At 44.5% G+C, this 19,228-nt stretch overlaps 1 protein-coding gene across 1 annotated transcript in view; it reads left to right on the top strand.

The window, feature by feature from the left end:
• YWHAG (tyrosine 3-monooxygenase/tryptophan 5-monooxygenase activation protein gamma) overlaps window positions 1–19,228 on the top strand; it is a 31,703-nt gene that overhangs the window by 636 nt on the left and 11,839 nt on the right. The window lies entirely within an intron of this gene.

The raw sequence follows: 19,228 nt of genomic DNA, 5'->3' as shown, positions 1-19,228 counted from the left end.
CATTTCCCCTCCTCCCAGCCTGGGCGTGGGGGCGGGGGACCGCATGGATGCGGTTCCTCTTTCTCTCCCCGGTGTCTGGGCGGCGCCTTTTCCCATTCACTCATCAGGTCTCCGGGTTTTCTAATACTGCCCCCCCCACACCCCCCAGATCTTCCCCACTGCCTCTCCTGATGGATCCTTTAGAACCTATCCAGGAAAAATGTAGGCTCTCCTGAAACCCTGGGCTCAGTGGTGCCAAACCGAAACCTCCTTGCTGCTCTCACGTTTTTCTTAACAAAAGGCTCCTCTTTCTCTATACCCCAAAGCAAGTCCTCTTGCTTTTAGGCAAGGGGAACGTATATCTCGCCAGCTTTTTCATTGATCCTTCACAACATGCCCTCTCCATTTCCGCCTAATTTTTCTTGTATTTAAAAGGGTAGGTAATTGTCTTTAAAATAAAGGTTATGCATTTAGCTGACTGGTTCAATTTGTGACACATGCGGTTTCTTTTTAAAATATAGGCACACATCTGTTGAAATTCCTATAAGTTGAAAAAATATTCTCTCTGATCTGATGTTGCAAACAAAGCAGTGGTGGGAGGCAGTATCAAGTCATTCTAGAAGATTCTGCATTTGTCATATTGCAGAGAGCCTAGACTGGGTGGAGGCTGGGAGGAGTTATTTTAAAGGAGGAAAAGTCTTTTTTTTTTTTTTTTTCTTTAATTTGTTGTAGGTATAGCTGAGGCTTTTTTTTTTTTTTTTTTTTAAATAAGAAAAGCTAGCGCATCCTCATACTGATGAAAAGAGAATGCTGATCGCCAGTTGTCGCATTTTGTCTGGGATTCAGATCCTTGCCTGTATTGCACCATTTTGTCAGTAACACTACATTTTCTAATGGGCCATCAAGGAGTTTGATATTGGGGGAGGAGGCAAGTATTGAGCATTATTATGAAATACCAAGAATTATCTAATGAATGATTTAGGTTTCCCACTCTTAACATTTAACTTCCTGCCTTATGTAACAAAGGGTTTTGAAAATGCATCTCCGGCGTGAAGTGGATTCAGGAGTGTATCTTCTTGGCATCTTAAATCTTTTTAATGAAGCAGTATAGGTATCCCAGGTTAATTCTTAAATAATTTTGCTATTTCATAAAAGATAACCGTGCTGATGCTTTTTTGTTTAAGCCAGCTGCCTTAACGAGAACGATTTTTCTCATTAAGGAAGAGCCCTGATTCTGAAATTGGGAGTATTGCTGTATTAATGTATTGCTCCAGATGCTATCTTTTAAAACATTTTTAAAGCTCAGCTGGTAACTTCTGCTTTTAATAGATAACAGTATTGGAAATATGTTTAGTTCATGTTAGACTCTTCTAATTTTTCCATATTTCTAGTTTCACAGGAAAGTGAGTGACCTCGCACCTATATCCATAGCAACCCAGTGATGTCACACACAATGACACAGAGGCTGCAATGCACCTAAGGGCTGGTAGGGAGTATGCAAATGGCATTTGTCCAAGGTAATGCAGAAATTAGCAGATAAGCAGGTGGAATTGAGCACTTCACCTTACTCACCAGATAGGAGGTGGCCCCCAAAATAAGGATTTCATTTACCTTTAGGCGTGCAAATCAGTGACCTCTTGATAGGCCTGTTCGTTTTCCAATTTCTAGTTTACTTAGGAGAGTATAAGATATATTTGTATTTTAAAACATTTTTTTCATTGTTAAAAATTGAACAGTAATAAATGTGATATCATATATAATATAATAAAATATAAAAACAGCGATTTTATTTTTTATTTTTTTTTTAAAGATTTTATTTAGTTATTTATTTGACAGACAGAGATCACAAGTAGGCAGAGAGGCAGGCAGAGAGAGAGAGAGAGAGGAGGAAGCAGCCTCCCCGCCGAGCAGAGAGCCCGATGTGGGGCTTGATCCCAGGACCCTGGGATCATGACCTGAGCCGAAGGCAGAGGCTTTAACCCACTGAGCCACCCAGGCGCCCCAAAAACAGCGATTTTAAACAAGAATGTCTTCGGATCATAGTGCTAGGTGGGCTGTATGCTTGGGTTTATTGTAGATTATTAACTTGCCAGGTTTTAATAAAAGGCTTAAAAAATTATGACTTCCTTGGTCATTTTCAGTAATGTGAGAGAGTGAGAATTCGTTACAAAACACTTTCAGATTGAGATTTGGGAAAGTTCTCTTTTGCCGTAGTTACTTCTGCTTCTTGTCAGAATATGGAGGAAAGAACAGTTTGTAAAATAAAGCAGACCTTTTTTCAAATCTCTTTACTGGGACTGAGGAAGTATGCTTACCTCTGACCCTCATTTTCCTCATCTGTAAAATAGATCAATATCTACTTGAAAAACTTGTCAGGATTAAATAAGGAAAGTAGTAGTGCTCAAAAATAGTAACTATTTGTAAAACTTTGTTTCTTCCTGTGTTTATAAAAGTCATCTCATCCTGGAGAATTTGGAAAGTACAGAAAGATGCAAATAAAATGCTCTGTCCTGTCACTTAAGTGAATACCCTTCTAAGGCTGAAATCATCCTGATGATAGGGAGCTTAAATTTATTTGCGTTTAATGAAATTATTCTGGTAACAATACTGTTGGGACTTGAGCAGCATGGTAGTTGTGTGTAGGTGACGAGGATGGGGAATAGCATGCAGTGTTTTGAGGAAGGAAGGGGGAAGTTTAGAGTTGTGGGGTTTTTTTTTGTGTTTTTGTTTTTTTTTTTTAAAGTTAATTTTTTTTTTTTTTTTTTTTTTTTTTTTTAAGTAATCTCTATACACAGTGCCAGGCTTGAACTAACCACTCAGAGATCAAGAGTCACATGCTCTTCACATGCGGAGTCAGTCACGCACCCGAGAAGTTTAGTTTTTTAAGAGAAACCTGTAGTCTTCCATTTAAGGGGGGAGTGAACACCTAGATGTTTCTTGCTTTGTCCTTTGGATTCTAATAGCCTCTCCAGAAGTTAATAAGCTAAGTAGGCTACTGGTACTTGCCTCAGGAGGGAGAAAAGGTTCTGGGCTACTCATCTTTTTAAAGTGACTGGATTGGGGGGCACTGGCTGCAGAAGGCTATCTTAATTATATAAAAAAGTCTTCTTGGAATCAGTATAGTTGAAAATTCTTGCTATCTTGGGGCGCCTGGGTGGCTCAGTGGTTAAAGCCTCTGCCTTTGGCTCAGGTCATGATCCCAGGACCCTGGGATGGAGCCCGGAGTTGGGCTCTCTGCTCAGCAGGGAGTCTGCTTCTTCCTCTCTCTCTGCCTGCCTCTCTGCCTACTTGTGATCTCTGTCTGTCAAATAAATAAATAAAATCTTAAAAAAAAAATTCTTGCTATCTTAAATATTTTCTTTTTCCTACTGGCTCTTCCAGGAGGCTAGATCAATAGCCATTATCACTAATGGAGTAAGGACACCTCTTCGGAGTTAGAGGTGGAGTCCTGCCAGTCATTATTCTAAGTCATGTGGTCTCAATTGTTCTCTTTGAAAAGAATACAGATAACAGTTGGCCTTTTATGCAGTATTCTTTGCAATAACTGAAATGACATATTAAATGCTTTCTGTGATTATTTTAAAAAAGCTTCCTATGTATCTTTTGAATTACATCAAGATAAAAGGTGTTGCTAAATGTAGATCCTTATTTTTTTATTTTTTTATTTGACAGAGATCACAAGTAGGCAGAGAGGCGGCACGGGTTGGGGGGAAGCAGGCTCCCTGCCGAGCAGAGAGCCTGATTAAGGGCTCAATCCCAGGACCCTGAGATCATGACCTGAGCCACCAGGCGCCCCAATGTATTTCCTTATTACAGAGCTTTGGATTAATAGCAGACCATGGGGAGAATTTCATCCCCTAGTACCTTTGGGAAGTCTTATTTATTTATTAATTAAGCCAAACTCTAAATTGTCAAAAAATAGAGAAAATTATGTTGTTTTTACCGAGGTAAAAGTCACGTAATAAAACTAACCGTTCTCCTAGTGTACAATTTGGTAACATTTAGCACGTTCACAATGTTGTGCAACCATCATCTCTAGTTGAAAAAAATGAGAAAATGATATTTCTAAAAAGGGATGATGGTTTGGCTGTAGCTGGCTGGATTTCAAACCATTACTGATTCAGGAATGTGTCAATAATGAAGTAACCACAGCAGCTCACAGCCAGTGGTAATTTGCACCCTTTTGTCTTTGTTTTCTGACATTTGAACCTTTTCAGCATAAATTGAAAAAAGAGACTATTTTAGCTAGGCTTATATTCCATTTAAGAAGTTACAGAGATTTAAAACCATTTGATGTTCCCCCAGATGAATAAGAACAATTTATCTGAAATCAGAACAAACTATTAACTACTTGGAGATTATGGAAATGTTGCTGGGTTCTTACCATGACTCATTTTCCACCCCAATGCTGACTTCGTTATAAATGCTTCACTGCTGTGTGGCAGCGGCCCCCTAATGAACACTGTACAGCACGGAGAGGGTGAGTTATTCAAACACGGATGCTAAAGTGATGGGAATCCCCTATGTATGATGTTCTGTCCATCATTTGGGGGCTTCTGAGGCTGCCAAGATCTCTCCCGTTATCACCAGCCTTCGCCCTTTTATCTGGCGGGACATCTGATTATTCCTGTGTTGCTGTCCGATTCCATGGGATGTGGAAGAAAAGCACAGACCATTTTATAGGTTTAATGGTCAAAGGGGGGAAAAATCACATATAGATTAGGTCATTGTCTCTTGTCTTTTTTGCTTAAGTAAACTCTCCCCGATGTGGGGCTTGACCTCAGGACTCCAGGATCAAGAGTCGTATGCCCTATCATCTGAGCCAGCCAGTTGCCCCTCTTTTGTCTTTTATTTTTCTAAGTTGTATTTCTTAGTGCTTGAGCAGATATTTAAGACTCATGGGCAGTTCTGCTTGTTTCTGTAGGTTGAAAAGGCTGCCAGTATCTGCTGCCTTACATTCTTTCCTTTCATAATCATTTCCCTATCATTTTCTCCAAATTCTATTCCAGATATCAAATCAGATTTGGGTTCACTACCACCATATCATCTTACTTTAAATTGGCACCTGGTAGAGATCCTTGAATTTTGATTTTACTCATTTATTAATGTGAGTTTAAAAAAAAAAAAAACAGTTCCATGAAACATGATCAGCAGACGTTTCCAAGAGAGCTTCAGTTTTAAGGTAAATGGTTAAAGAATTGGTTTGGTCCCATGATTTTGCAGGACAATAAAAGTGAAATCTTAAGGACTTTGCATGGGTCTTTTTTCCCCTTCCCTTCTAAAGCGCTAGTGAAGTCTAAGCCACACTGGCATCAGTTTTCCCCTGTAAGGGTGTGTCCCACAGGGGGATTTTTCTTTACCCAAGCTCAGTACTGCTCGTGTACTGCATAGCCTTAGTTGGGTTGTGAGTAGGTAAATGGGAATGAGCATGTTCTCACATATGTACATTTTTTTTTAAAGATTTTATTTGTTTATTTGACAAGAGATCACAAGTAGGCAGAGAGAGGGGGAGGCAGGCTCCCTTAAGAGCAGAGAGCCTGGGGCGCCTGGGTGGCTCAGTGGGTTAAGCCACTGCCTTGGGCTCAGGTCATGATCTCAGGGTCCTGGGATCGAGTCCCACATCGGGCTCTCTGCTCAGCAAGAAGCCTGCTTCCCTCTCTCTCTCTCTCTCTCTCTGCCTTACTCTCCGTCTACTTGTGATCTCTCTCTGTCAAATAAATAAATAAAATCTTAAAAAAAAAAAAAAAAAAAGCAGAGAGCCTGATGCGGGGCTCGATCCCAGGGTCCTGGGATCATGACCTGAGCTGAAAGCAGAGGCTTTAACCCACTGAGCCCACCCAGGTGCCCCCATACATTTTTTTTTCTTTAACACGAGATTTAGAAAGTAAATTTCCAGGTAAACTCCTCAATCTCATCCTCTTAATCTTTGGAGCAAGGTCTTACTTTTGGAGAGATCGGAAGCTGGACTGAGCAGGACTGAGGTGTAGGGTCAGCTCTCTCCTCTTAATTCTGTTACTAGAGCAGGGGTGTCAGAGCTGGGAATAGGACAGTGACAGCAGTAGGCAGCTGCACAAGTAATGACAGGAGCTCAAGAGGAATCCCTTAGCCCCCCTCCCCCCATAGCCCAGTGTGTGGAGCAGCTGCAGCGGCAGAGAGGAGGGTAAGAGGTAAGGAGGAAGGCTTTTAAAGATGCAGGTTTGTTTTGAGGAGATAGGTCGTTTCAATTTGGGGGGCTTTCTGAAAGGAATTCTTAATACAACACTTGGGGCCACCATATTTAAATGACCCGGATCTAGGCAACAGCGGTCTCTGGTGCCAAGTAGTTCAAGGATGCGGGAATAAGCTTAAGTTTGTTTTTTTTTTCCCCCACTGAATTGTTTCAGTTCAGTACGGTTCAGATCAGCACAGTGCTCTTTTTGTAGCAGTCTAACATGAGAAAACCCACGAGTCGGCCTCTGCCCTGGTGGGCGGGCGTGGATATGGCCGGGGTGCACATACTCTGTCGTCCTGCCAGCACAGCCTTACGGGGGGGGGGGGGGGGGGGGGGGGGGGGGGCTGCCTGATAGACGGATGCTATTTTCAAATGTTACTCCACTCCTCACATATGACCTATAGCTAGTGTTTTTAAACTACATTTGTGTAGTAGAAATAGACTTCAGGTACTCAGTTTTTACTGTTAAGTTGAAAATTACCCAGTCCAGAAAGGCAAAGGAGAGAATAAGATAGGAGGCTGAGAACAGCAGGAAAGGACATCCCGGGGCAAGGAAAAGGTAGTGGGAACAAGTGGGTAGGAGAGAAAGGAATATTTAAAAAAAAAATTTTTTTATAAGATTTTATTTATTTATTAGAAAGAGAGAGACAGTGAGAGAGGGAACACAAGCAGGGGGAGTGGGAGAGGGAGAAGCAGGCTTCCCGCTGAGCAGGGAGCACGATGTGGGCCTCAGTCCCAGGACCCTGGGATCATGACCTGAGCTGAAGGAAGATGCTTAAGGACTGAGCCACCCAGGTGCCCCTAAAGATTTTATTTTTAAGTTATCTCTACACCCAGTGTGGGGCTCTAACTTAACACTGAGATCAAGAGTCACATGCTCTACTGACTGAGCCAGCAAGGCACCCCTGATTTTTTTGTTTTGTTTTGAGAAGGAATTTTCAGGAATATTTTGAATTTCGGGATGCTGTTATTTTCCTCCTTTTTTTTTTTTTTTTAAGATTTTATTTATTCATTTGACAGAGAGATCACAAATAGGCAGAGAGGCAGGCAGAGAGAGAGGGGGAAGCAGGCTCCCAGAGGAGAGGAGAGCCCAATGTGGGACTTGATCACAGGACCTTGAGATCATGACCTGGGCTGAAGGCAGAGGCTTAACCCACTGAGCCACCCAGATGCCCGTAGATGCTGTTATTTGCTAAGGGATTCTGATTTTTGGAAGGCTGTCATCAATGGGACGGATTACCGGTGATAAAAATGTCTGGCCTTTAGGATGTTAGGAAATTTGGGGAAAAAATTACAGGTACCACCATAACAATTCCCCATGCAGGGAAATTTCCATCATGTCTTTTCCTGTAGGCTTTAGACTTGATTTTATACCTTGCCTTCTCCCTTGACATTATTTCGAGGATCTTCTTTTTCCTGTTACTAGTATGTTCAGTGGCCAGATAATTTCGTGGATGTGTCATAATTGTGTTTTTATTTAACATTTATAGTCTTCCCCAATTTGTAAGTAATATTGCCATGAATACCTTTGTGGCTGAAGCTTCCAGCATAATTTATATATAGACCCAAAAGTGGAATTGCTGAAAGGCTGGCCAATGATAATTTTTAAGGTTTTTAAAATCATTGGTAGGTAATGAGTTTTCTTAAAAGTAGTGAAAAATGTAATTGAGTAGGCATTACATACACATGGTTTAAAATTTAAGGATACCCTATTGCGCTTTTACTATCATGAGGAAAAATAAAATGGAGTTGGGGAGAGCTTGACTGTTGGCAGGAAATCTCCCTTTTGTTACTTTCTTGTGGTTGGAATGATTGCATTTAAAAAGAAAACATGGGGTTGGTGGGGGGCGGGGGCTGTGCCTGGGTGGCTGTGCCCTTTAAGCCTTTGCATGGTCTCCAGCTCGGGATCCCACCATTGGGCTTTGGGTAGCCTACTTCCCCCTCTCTTCTCTGCCTCTCAGCCTACATGTGATTTCTCTCTCTGTGTCAAATAAACAAAATCTTCAAAAAAAAAACAAAACCCCCCAAAAAACAAAAAACAAACACGGGGGGGGGGACGCCTGGCTGATTTAATTGAAAGAGTGTTGTTTAAAGATTTTAAAGAGGGCGCCTGGGTGGCTCAGTGGGTTGAGCCGCTGCCTTCGGCTCAGGTCGTGATCTCGGGGTCCTGGGATCGAGGCCCGCGTCGGGCTCTCTGCTCGGCAGGGAGCCTGCTTCCCTCTCTCTCTCTCTCTGCCTGCCTCTCCGTCTACTTGTGATCTCTCTCTGTCAAATAAATAAAAATAAAATCTTTAAAAAAAAAAAAAGATTTTAAGGAAACTCTTGTTGTTTAAAGATTTTTTTTTTTTTTTTTCTTTTTTAGAGAGAGAGAGAGTGAGCACAGGCAGACAGAGTGGCAGGAGAGGCAGAGGGAGAAGCAGGCTCCCCACAGAACAAGGAGCCCAATGTGGGACTCAATCCCAGGACGCTGGGATCATGACCTGAGCCGAAGGCAGCTGCTTAACCAACTGAGCCACCCAGGCGTCCTAAAGATTTTATTTATTTATTTGACAGAGATCACAAGTAGGCAGAGAGGCACGCAGAGGGGGAGGGGGAAGCGGGCTCCCCGCTGAGCAGAGATCCAGATGTGGGCCTCGATCCCAGAACCTTGGGATCATGACCTGAGCTGAAGGCAGAGGCTTAACCCACTGCGCCACCCAGGCACCCAAGAGTGTACTACTCTTGATCTCTGGGTCGTGAGTGCAAAGCCTACATTGGGTGTAGAGGTGACTTAAACAAACTTTCAAAAAATGAAAACACTAATACGGAAATTTTCAAACACTTGTAGAGGTGAGTAGTAGAAGTCATACAACCAGCTTCACCGCTTGTCATCATAGCAGTCAATCTTGTATCAATGTACCTTCCTCCTGGTCGGCCCCCTTGGGGTCTACCATCTTGGAAGATGGCTTATTACCGACCTAAAATTACCCCTTATTTGCCATAAATGCTCAAGTTACCAGCAAGATCTCTCTACATCCAAATTTGGCCACCTCAAGTATAGTTTCTTGCCTATAGCGTTTACTCCAGATGGCAGATGATTTTCACTTTTTCCCTTAAAAGAGGTGCTTCTCTGGAGTTGTTAGCAAGTACTGCCTGCCGTAGCCTTTTCTCCTGAGGGGGATGGAAGCCTGAACAGGTCCTGAGGGGCCAGAGGATGGATGGTATGAAATAGTTGAATCTTTACAGGACTGTGATTCCTCTTTTGCTGCCTTAGTTTTTGTTTAGTTTTTGGCGAGGTAGAGTCTCCCATCAGTTCTGGCTTTTATCCCTAACCTGAATGAAGAGCTGAAACCCAACTTGACTTGTTGAGGTCGGTGTGACTAAACAACTTGGCTGCTGGTGGCTTTGTTGCTTGCCAGACATTTAAAAAAAAATCATTTTTGCCTTCAGGTCTGTATATTGCTGGGTGTTCGGGTGGATGGGTGGGTGCGTGGGTGGTGGGTAGGTTGTAGGCATGTATCCTAGCTGTCTGTCCCCAGACAACCTGGCTTTGCATCCAAACTCACAGGCGTGGAGCTGACCAATTTAATGACGTTACAGTAATTTAGGTGGGTAAGTTGCCATTTTATCTATTTTTTTTTTTTTTTTGCCCTTTGAAGGTCCTGTAGGGAAACTTGAGATTTTTGGAAGCGGATCCATGTATTGAGGAAAGGAAAATAATGTGGTAAATTTCAGACAGATGGAAACAGAGTGACAGGACATGGAAGTCACACTGGATTCAGAGGATATTTGAAGTAGGATCTTGGGGGATAGGAGGGAGGGGGAGAGCATGGAGGAAGGGGTGTCGGGGCAGATGTGTAGTTACATAGCATCCAGGAGCAGAGTGCTCAGGACTGTGCATTTGAGGGGCTGCTCACGAGTCCACAAAGGGGAGCAGGGGCCAGTTCACAAAGGGCCTCACGAAGTCCGAGTTCTTCCTTAAGCTGTGGAAAGTCCTGGAAGAGTTGTGGGCAGAAGAGGATCATAATCCGATTTTTGGTCTGAAAAGATTTGGAAATTGAAAAGGACAGTGAGGCAACGGGAAGGAGACTGATGAGAGTGTTACGGGGCTCGAGTCTGAAGGGATGAGCGCCTGGACAAGGACAGTGAGGGCAGGCGGGAGAGAGAATTTGATGGCTGGAGACTGAAGAAGAAAGGCGGGAGGAAAAATGGATGAGATGAATTCCATCGCGGTCGAGCTGAGTTTGGGGGGCCACGTAAGTGGAGGCAGCTACATGTTACCACACGCAAAGCCCTTAGAACAATGCCCGGCACGGGGCAAGTACTATTACATAGTATTCATTCATCGAATAAACATTTTTATAGGACCAATTAATGACTGGGCTCTGGTCCGAGAGCTGGGGAATACATGGCCTACCTCATGGCCTTCATGGAATGGACATTCTAGTGGGGGTCACTGTCCGTCATGGTTAAAACCAGGCTTAGTAAGGTCACCTAGGGAAAGTGGAGAGTTGGAGTCAGAGTTGGTAGTGATGAAGGCAGGAAACCAGGAGAGAATGGGTCAGAAACGAGGAGTGGTCGGCAGTGTTGGGTTCTTTTAGGAATAGAGATTTAAGTTGAAGACAGGGAAGCGTTGGTTGGGGACTGGAAATGGAAAGGACAGTCGATGGCTTCTTTGAGTGGGTGCAGGGGTGGTGGGGTGAGGGGGGGGATGAAGGGTGAGGAAGTGCTGAGAAGTGTAGACTTGATTTTCAGGAGCTTGATTGTGTAGGAAATAAATGAGATTAAGAGGCCTCACTTATTCATTTTCATCCTGAACTTGGGTGATATGTTAATGGGAAAGAGCAAGAGAGGAGGAGGGAAGCTCCCCGGGGAGAGTGACTGCTGGGCATGTAGTGTGGGGGAAGAAACTGGGTTGGCACACAGGGAGGAGGCAACGATAGCGCCAGTTTTTTGCTAAGAAAAGGCTTGGCTTCCCTCCTGGTTACTCTCCTCTGTGAAGAGGCCGGAGGAAGTGAGGCTCTCGAGGCAGTAAGTACAAAGGGCTCCGCTGAGGTTAGAAAAACCTTAATGTACCGGGACTAACCTTGGGTTGGTGTCTCTCTCCCTCCCTCCCTGTCTCCTCTCACCTCAGTCGGAAAGTTTATATTCACACAACAATAACTGAATTGCTGAATCTTCGAAGAAAGAAATAAAGCCTGAAAGAAAAGAGAGAAAGGAGGGGGTTCAAGAGCACGAGCTAGTAGGTAGGAGTGAGGACTGGTACTGGATGGAGGAGGTTGTAAGAGTTTTATTTCATTTATTTTTTTTTAAGATTTTATTTATTTATTTGACAGAGATCACAAGTACGCAGAGAGGCAGGCAGAGAGAGAGAAGGCAGCAGGCTCCCCGCTGAGCAGAGAGCCCAATGCGGGGCTTGATCCCAGAACCCTGAGATCAGGACCTGAGCTGAAGGCAGAGGCTTTAACCCACTGAGCCACCCAGGCGCCCCAAGAATTTTATTTTAAAGGCGAGTGATTTTGAGCAAGGAGGTCAGTGGTGTGGGTTGGGGGTTGTCAAATTTGGTGAGAGAACCGAACTATTGGTTTTTTAATTAATTTGGAGGAATAGCCTTGGATAATAGAAGTAGAACCAGAGATCTGCACACAGATCTTGACATAGGGTGAACAGTCCTAATGAATGTGAACAGGGCATTGATTCCAGGGGAAGTTGTGGAAGCCAAAAGATAAAAGGCCTAAAAGGAAATTATTGTGAAGGGGAGTCAGTATGGGTTTCTATGAGAAGCTGTTTGTTTGTTTGTTTGTTTATTTATTTATTTATTTATTTTTTAAAAGATTTTATTTATTGATTTGACAGAGAGAGATCACAAGTAGACAGAGAGGCAGGCAGAGAGAGAGAGAGGGAAGCAGGCTCCCTGCCGAGCAGAGAGCCCGATGCGGGACTCGATCCCAGGACCCTGAGATCATGACCTGAGCCGAAGGCAGCGGCTTAACCCACTGAGCCACCCAGGCGCCCCTATTTATTTATTTAGAGAGCACTTGAGCAGGGGAAGAGAGAGAAGCAGGCTCCGCACTGAGCAGGGAGCCCAGCACAGGGCTCAGTCCCAGGACCCTGGGACCATGACCTTAGCCATAGGCAGATGCCTAACTGACTGAACCACCCACGCTCCCTAAGAAACTGTTTAATTTTTAACTAATTTTGATTTAATTGCTTCTTAGAATAAGGTTATGTGACTACTAGCCATGGGAGTGCTAGAATTAGTGTATCTGAATTTTTTCAAGACTTTCGATCAGGTGTTTTCCTGGTATGTGGGGTTAAACAGTAAGCTGCAAAATTCTGACAAATTTCCTAATTGTTAGAAAGTGGGATCAGACCGGAGCCACGGGTAGAATCTAGGCTACTGAAGTGGCCTTATTTTTTGCGTAAACTCTTGTTCTTTGGGTCCCAGGTTCAGTTTTTCATGATTACATTTGGTGTAGATGGCACCTAACAGTAGTAGCACTTGTTGGGGGGAAGAGGCATAGGGCGTTAATTGAGATCTCCATGTGAATTGAGGCTGATTGATTTTCAGAAATTAACTTAAGCAGAATTTAACACTGTAAGATAATAGTATTAAAATGAGCATATAAGTCAGATTACCCGAAAGAAAGATTTCTTTTTTTTTTTTTTAAAGATTTTATTTATTTATTTGACAGACAGAGATCACAAGTAGACAGAGAGGCAGGCAGAGAGAGAGAGAGAGAGAGAGGGAAGCAGGCTCCCCGCTGAGCAGAGAGCCCGATGCGGGACTCGATCCCAGGACCCTGAGATCATGACCTGAGCCGAAGGCAGCGGCTTAACCCACTGAGCCACCCAGGCGCCCCTCTTTCTTTTTTTTTTTTTTAAGATTTTATTTTTTATTTTTTTAAAGATTTTATTTATCTGACAGAGAGATCCCAAGTAGGCAGAGAGGCAGGCAGAGAGAGAGAGGAGGAAGCAGGCTCCCTGCCGAGCAGAGAGCCTGATGCGGGGCTTGATCCTAGGACCCTGAGATCATGACTTGAGCTGAAGGCAGAGGCCCAATCCACCGAGCCACCCAGGCGCCCCAAGAAAGATTTATTTCTTAAACAGTTCTGTTGGTTGGCCAGGCTCAGTGTGGCTCGTTGAAACTACCCTGGCCATGAACGGTACCCAGCAGCGAGCCCTTCCTGATTCACAGGCACTTGTCAGGCCTCTGCTTGCCTGATACTTGCTGCCGTTCCACTGGCTAAAGGAAGTCACGTAACCGAGTGCTGCTGATGGGGTAGAGAGCTAGATTCCATTTCTTCATGGGAGGAGCTACAAAATCCAATTGCAGAGGACAGAGATCTATACAGGGCTGGGAGGAATTATTTGTGCCGCTTATGCAAACAAGCTGGGCTTGGTACATAGATTCATGTCATCTAAATACTCAGAAGTGACTGTTCGGTACCAGGGTGATTCCATTGGTGAGTGCAGTGTGGTACCTGCCCCTGAGGACTTCAGTCTTTCTGTGGAAAGGAAGGCTATACAGTCAGCGGTACAGGGCATTAGAAGTAAGCAATATTGGGGTGCCTGGGTGGCTCAGTGGGTTAAGCCTCTGCCTTCGGCTCGGGTCATGATCCCAGCGTCCTGGGATCGAGCCCTGCATCGGGTTCTCTGCTCAGCAGGGAGCCTGCTTCTCCCTCTCTATCTGCCTGCCTCTCTGTCTACTTGTGATTTCTCTCTCTGTCAAATAAAATTTTAAAAAATCTTAAAAAAAGAAAAAGAAGTAAACAGTATAAAAGATGCAAGGTAAAAGTTACTAATACCCAGTGAGGAGTGATTAGAGCTACCTGAGAATTTCCCAGAAGGCTTCAGGAAGGAAGTGTATGTAGTATTTGAATTAGGACTTGAAGGATATACAGAGAATTTTTCTTTATGGGTTCTGGAAGTGTGTTGAGGTGGTTGGAAAAGCATGAGAGCACGGAAGTGTGCAGTATGAGGAGGAGTGAGTATAGTGACCCGAGTACTGATAACTTGGCATAGGGTTTTTCTACCTTGGTCCCGTTGGTATTTGGACCATGTTCTTCTTCACTCTTGTGGGGGGCGCAGGCTCCCTGCTGAGCAGAGAGCCCGATGCGGGGCTCTGTCCCTGGATCCTGGGATCATGACCTGAGCTGAAGGCAGGGGCTTAACCCACTGAGCCACCCAGGAGCCCGAGAGAAGATTCTTAAGGCTGGCACATGGCAGTTGTAGGGAGCTAAACTTGGTTTTACCATGAAGTTAGTATCTAAAGGTAGATTTAGGCTGAGTGCCCGCCCGCAGAAGGTGTGCAGGTCGAGGGCGGAAGACCTTCACTCAGGGTCTGTAAGAGGGGAAGGTGCTCTGGTTTGGTGTTCCTGTGGGTTGTCCGTACTTCGGGAAGTGACCTGTGTAATGTCAGTATGTTTCTCTCCTTGTCGCCACCCCCCGCCTATAGTGGCAGGATTGGATGCTTTATAACTACAGATAACCTGTGGTAGGAAACGTACATTTCTTAGCCCCTTTGAAGTTTGCTTAAGTGTACCTAAGCAGTACTCTCCCTCGTACTGGGGGAGGGGATGAGAACTGTTAACATCCGTCAAGACGACACAGGAGTTATTTGAAATCACAAGAGGAGAATTAATTATTAGAGGTTTGTGCTCCGTGACAGTGACTTTTTCTTTGTTTAAGCCCACGTACTGTGAAGTGTGAAGAACTTGGAATTCAGAATTCCGCGACCACACACGAGTTCATGTGTAATTGCTGGTGCGTGAGAGGTTGCTGTACAGACTACGGTATGGGGCAGCAGTTTCATTTTTACAGTTTTATTGAGATACAATCCACATACCATACGGGTCACACATTAAAAGTATACAGCTCAGTGGTTTTTAGCGTTTCAGGATTGTGTTAACTGGCGCCGGTATCTGAATCCTAGAATAAATATCGTCATTCCCCAGAAAGAAACCCTGTACCCACGGGGAGGCACTGCCTACTCCACTACCCTTGGAGCCCCCAGCCCTAAGCAGCCTCCAGTCTGTTGTGTGTTTCTGTAGATACTCTGGACATTTCCCGTCCCCGGAATCCTATAGTATGTGGTCCCTTGTGACAGGCAGAGCCTCTTCACTGCCGTCCATGTCGTGGCCTGTGTCCTGCTCCATTCCTTTTTGTGCGTGAGTAATGCTCCATTGTTTGGATAATACTGCATTGAATTTAGTCTGCTTACCAGTTGACATTTAGATTGTTTTCTCTTTTGGCTGCTTTGACTAAAGCTGTTAAGAAGGGTTGTGTACAAGTTTGTGTGTGGACGTTGTGTTTTCATTTCTCCCATATATATTCACCTTCGGGGTGGAATTGCTGAGTCATGTGGTAACACGCCATTTTGAGGAACACACCACTGCCGTGCTCTTCCCCACTGAGCAGGGGCCCCACGCTGGGCTCCATCCCAGGACCCTAAGATCATGCCTGACTGGAGCTGAAGTTGGGCACTTAACCGACTGAGCCACCCAGGTGCCCCTGTGCTACCATCTTACGTCACAGAAACAGATAAGCATGGATTGCACACGGTACTGAATCTTTTTTTTTTTTTTTTTTTTAAGATTTTTTATTTATTTATTTGACAGAGAGATCACAAGTAGGCAGGGAGGCAGGCAGAGAGAGAGAGGAAGGGAAGCAGAGCAGAGAGCCCAATGTGGGGCTCGATCCCAGGACCCTGGGATCATGACGAGAGCTGAAGGCGGAGGCTTTAACCCGCTGAGCCACCCACAGGTGCCCCACACGGTACTGAATCTTGAAGGCGTAGGGCTGTGTAGGGGGTATTTAATTTAAATTTCAATTAATTTATTTTTAAAGTTTTTATTCATGTATTTGGAGAAAAAGAGACACATGTGCACATGTGTGTAAGCTGGGGGAGGCAGAGAGAGAATCCCAAGCAGACACTGTGCTGAGAGCCGAGCCCAGCTTGGGCCTCAGTCCCGTGACCCGGAAGAGATCATGACCACAGCTGAAATCAAGAGTTGGATGCAGGGCGCCTGGGTGGCTCAGTGGGTTAAGCTTCTGCCTTTGGCTCAGGTCATGATCTCAGGGTCCTGGGATCGAGCTCCACATCTAGCTCTTTGCTCAACAGGGAGCCTGCTCCTCCGCCCCCTCCCGCCTCTCTGCCTGCTTGTGATCTCTGTCTGCCAAATAAATAAAATCTAAAAAAAAAAAAATGGACGCTTTAAGCAACTGAGCTCCCCAGGCGGCCCGGGGGATATTTTATAAAAAGCTTCCTCTCCTTGGTTGAGAACTAGTTCTGTAATGGAAGGCATAGAGGATTTTGAGCCATTAGATTTGGGTTCCACCCTTTGGCTCCGAGCCTTAACTTTCTTTTATTTATTTATTTATTTATTTATTTATTTATTTGACAGACAGAGATCACAAGTAGGCAGAGAGGCAGGCAGAGGAGGGGGAAGCAGGCTCCCCGCTGAGCAGAGAGCCCCATGGGGGGCTCGATCCCAGGACCCGGAGATCATGACCTGAGCTGAAGGCAGAGGCTTAACCCACTGAGCCACCCAGGCGCCCCGAGCCTTAACTTTCTTAACTTTAAAATGGGAATAACAATTCTAGATCATAAAGGGTTATTTGGAAGGTCAAAAGAGGAATTAAAATTTGGTAAAGGACCCATTTCTGATGTGACAAACATGGCTTAGAAAAATATGGAATGGATGGATTCTTTCTTAGCATGATAGAGAAAGCTGTTATTTTATTTATATATATATATATATATATATATAAAGATTGTATTTATTTGAGAGAGAGAACATGAGAGGGGGAAGGGTCAAAGGGAGAAGCAGACTCCTGCTGAGCAGGGAGCCTGATGCAGGACTCCATCCTGGGACTCCGGGACGATGACCTGAGCTGAAGGCAGTCACTTAACCAACTGAGCCACCCAGGTGCCCAAGCTTTTATTTTTTAAAAGACTTTTCTTTATTAGAGAGAGAGCGAGAGAGAGCGTGCACACACAGGCAGGGGGAGAAGGAGAGGCAGGGGGGAGAAGGAGAAGCAGGCTCCCTGCTGAGCAGGGAGCCCAACTCAGGGCTGGATCACCAGGACCCCGGGTCACGAATCCAAGCCAAAGGCGAATGCTCAACTGACTGAGCCATCCAGGCACCCCTAGAGAAGTCATTTTTTTTTTTTTTAAGATTTTATTTATTTATTTGACAGGCAGAGATCACAAGTAGGCAGAGAGGGAGAAGCAGGCTCCCCGCTGAGCAGAGAGCCTGATGCAGGGGCTTGATCCCAGGACCCCAAGATCATGACCTGAGCCGAAGGCAGAGGCCCAACCCACGGAGCCACCCAGGCACCCCTAGGAGAAGTCTTTTCAACCCAGAGTCAGTGTTTAAGAAAGAAACGCTGGAAGTATTCCGTTAAATTCAAAACAAAACAAAGGTGCCTGTGATCAACATTAGTAACATTGCCCATGTGTGTGCGTGACATGTAATTATAGGTATGGGGAGTATAACTACAGGAAAGAGAGTGATGCTTGGGAACCATAAGATTATGTATGAAGGGAATCAACGGAAAAGATATATGAATTAGTAATTGGTTTAATAAAACAGGACTGGAATCTTTAGTATATATTCTATATCCTGGGCCTGATCTGTATAAAGATACTGTGAAAGATTTTTATACAACAAAAATAAGTGAAAAAAGATATTCTTGGGGTGAGGTAGTGAGCACATGCTCATTCTCAACAGATGTGGGTTTGAGTTAATTATTTACATCAGTAAACTTGTTTATATAAAATTACTGCCTTTGGGGGCGCCTGGGTGCCTCAGTGGGTGGCGCCTCTGCCTTCGGCTCCCCTCATGATCTCAGGGTCCTGGGATCAAGCCCCGAATTGGGCTCTCTGCTCAGCGGGGAGCCTGCTTCTCTCTCACTCTCTGCCTGTCTCTCTGCCTACTTGTGATCTCTCTTTCTGTCAAATAAATAGAATCTTTCAAAAAAAAGTACTACCTTTGGGCTTTTCTTTTTTACTTGGTTCTCAAAATTGGTTTTAAATTTTTAATTGTGGATAAAATTATCAGGGTGAATTATGGGGTGGGTTTGTTTGAATTGGTGCTGTAACAGGTCAAATCAGTCTTCTCGATCTTGACTGCTTCCCGGCCACTCTGTTTTCAGACCTTTCTAGAAATACTGAGAAGACACAGATACTTTTTGAATGGCTATCTAAGAATTCGTATGGATGTGGCATAATCTTAGTTTCTTTTTTTTTTATATATAATTTTTAAAAAAGATTTTATTTATTTATTTGACAGAGAGCACAAGCAGGGGGAGAGAGAGAGAGAGAGAGAAGCAGGCTCCCCGCTGAGCAGAGAGCCTGAAATGGGGCTCGATCCCAGGACCCTGAGATCATGACCTGAGCTGAGGGCAGAGGCTTAACCCACTGAGCCACCCAGGCCCCCCGCCAGTGAGTTTCTTAGTGAAGACCATTTAGGTGGTTCCAGGCTTTAGCTGTTAGCAGTAATATTGTTAATCAGTTTCTAGAAAGGGAATTGCAAAGGGGTGCCTGGCTGGCTCAGTCTGAGCAGCATGTGACTCTTGATCTTAGGGTTGTGAGTTCAAGCCCCATATTGAGTTTAGAGCTTCCTTTAAAAAACGGGGGAAGAGTGGGGATTGCAGAGTCAGAAGTTGTTGAATATGTGTAATTTTGTTAGTCCTTTCCAGATTGCCCTGCATAAAGGTTGTACCAGTTACAGTTTCACACCGTGGATGAGAGTGCTGTTGGTGCACAGTATCACCTTCACAGCGAGTCATTGCCAGTCTGATGGGAGACGAACGAGCATTCAGAGTGGATGAGACTGGGTGCTCCACCTGTGTTTCCCTGTTCTTTAACTGCCTATTCCTTTTACCCCTTTTCCTATTACCAGTTGGTCCAAAATTCTTTTTGGAGGCCTGTGTATTAGAGAAGTTAGCCCTTTCTCTGGTGTGTTGGTCACGTTTATACTGTCAGAGACACAGGATGGGAGAAAGAACGCAGGCTTAGAAGCTGGAGGGCCCGTGTTTGTGTCCCATCTCTGC

This window comes from Lutra lutra, chromosome 18, assembly GCF_902655055.1.
Source record: "Lutra lutra chromosome 18, mLutLut1.2, whole genome shotgun sequence".
NCBI classification, from domain to species: Eukaryota; Metazoa; Chordata; class Mammalia; order Carnivora; family Mustelidae; genus Lutra; species Lutra lutra.
This window is presented reverse-complemented; position numbering and strand designations above follow the sequence as displayed.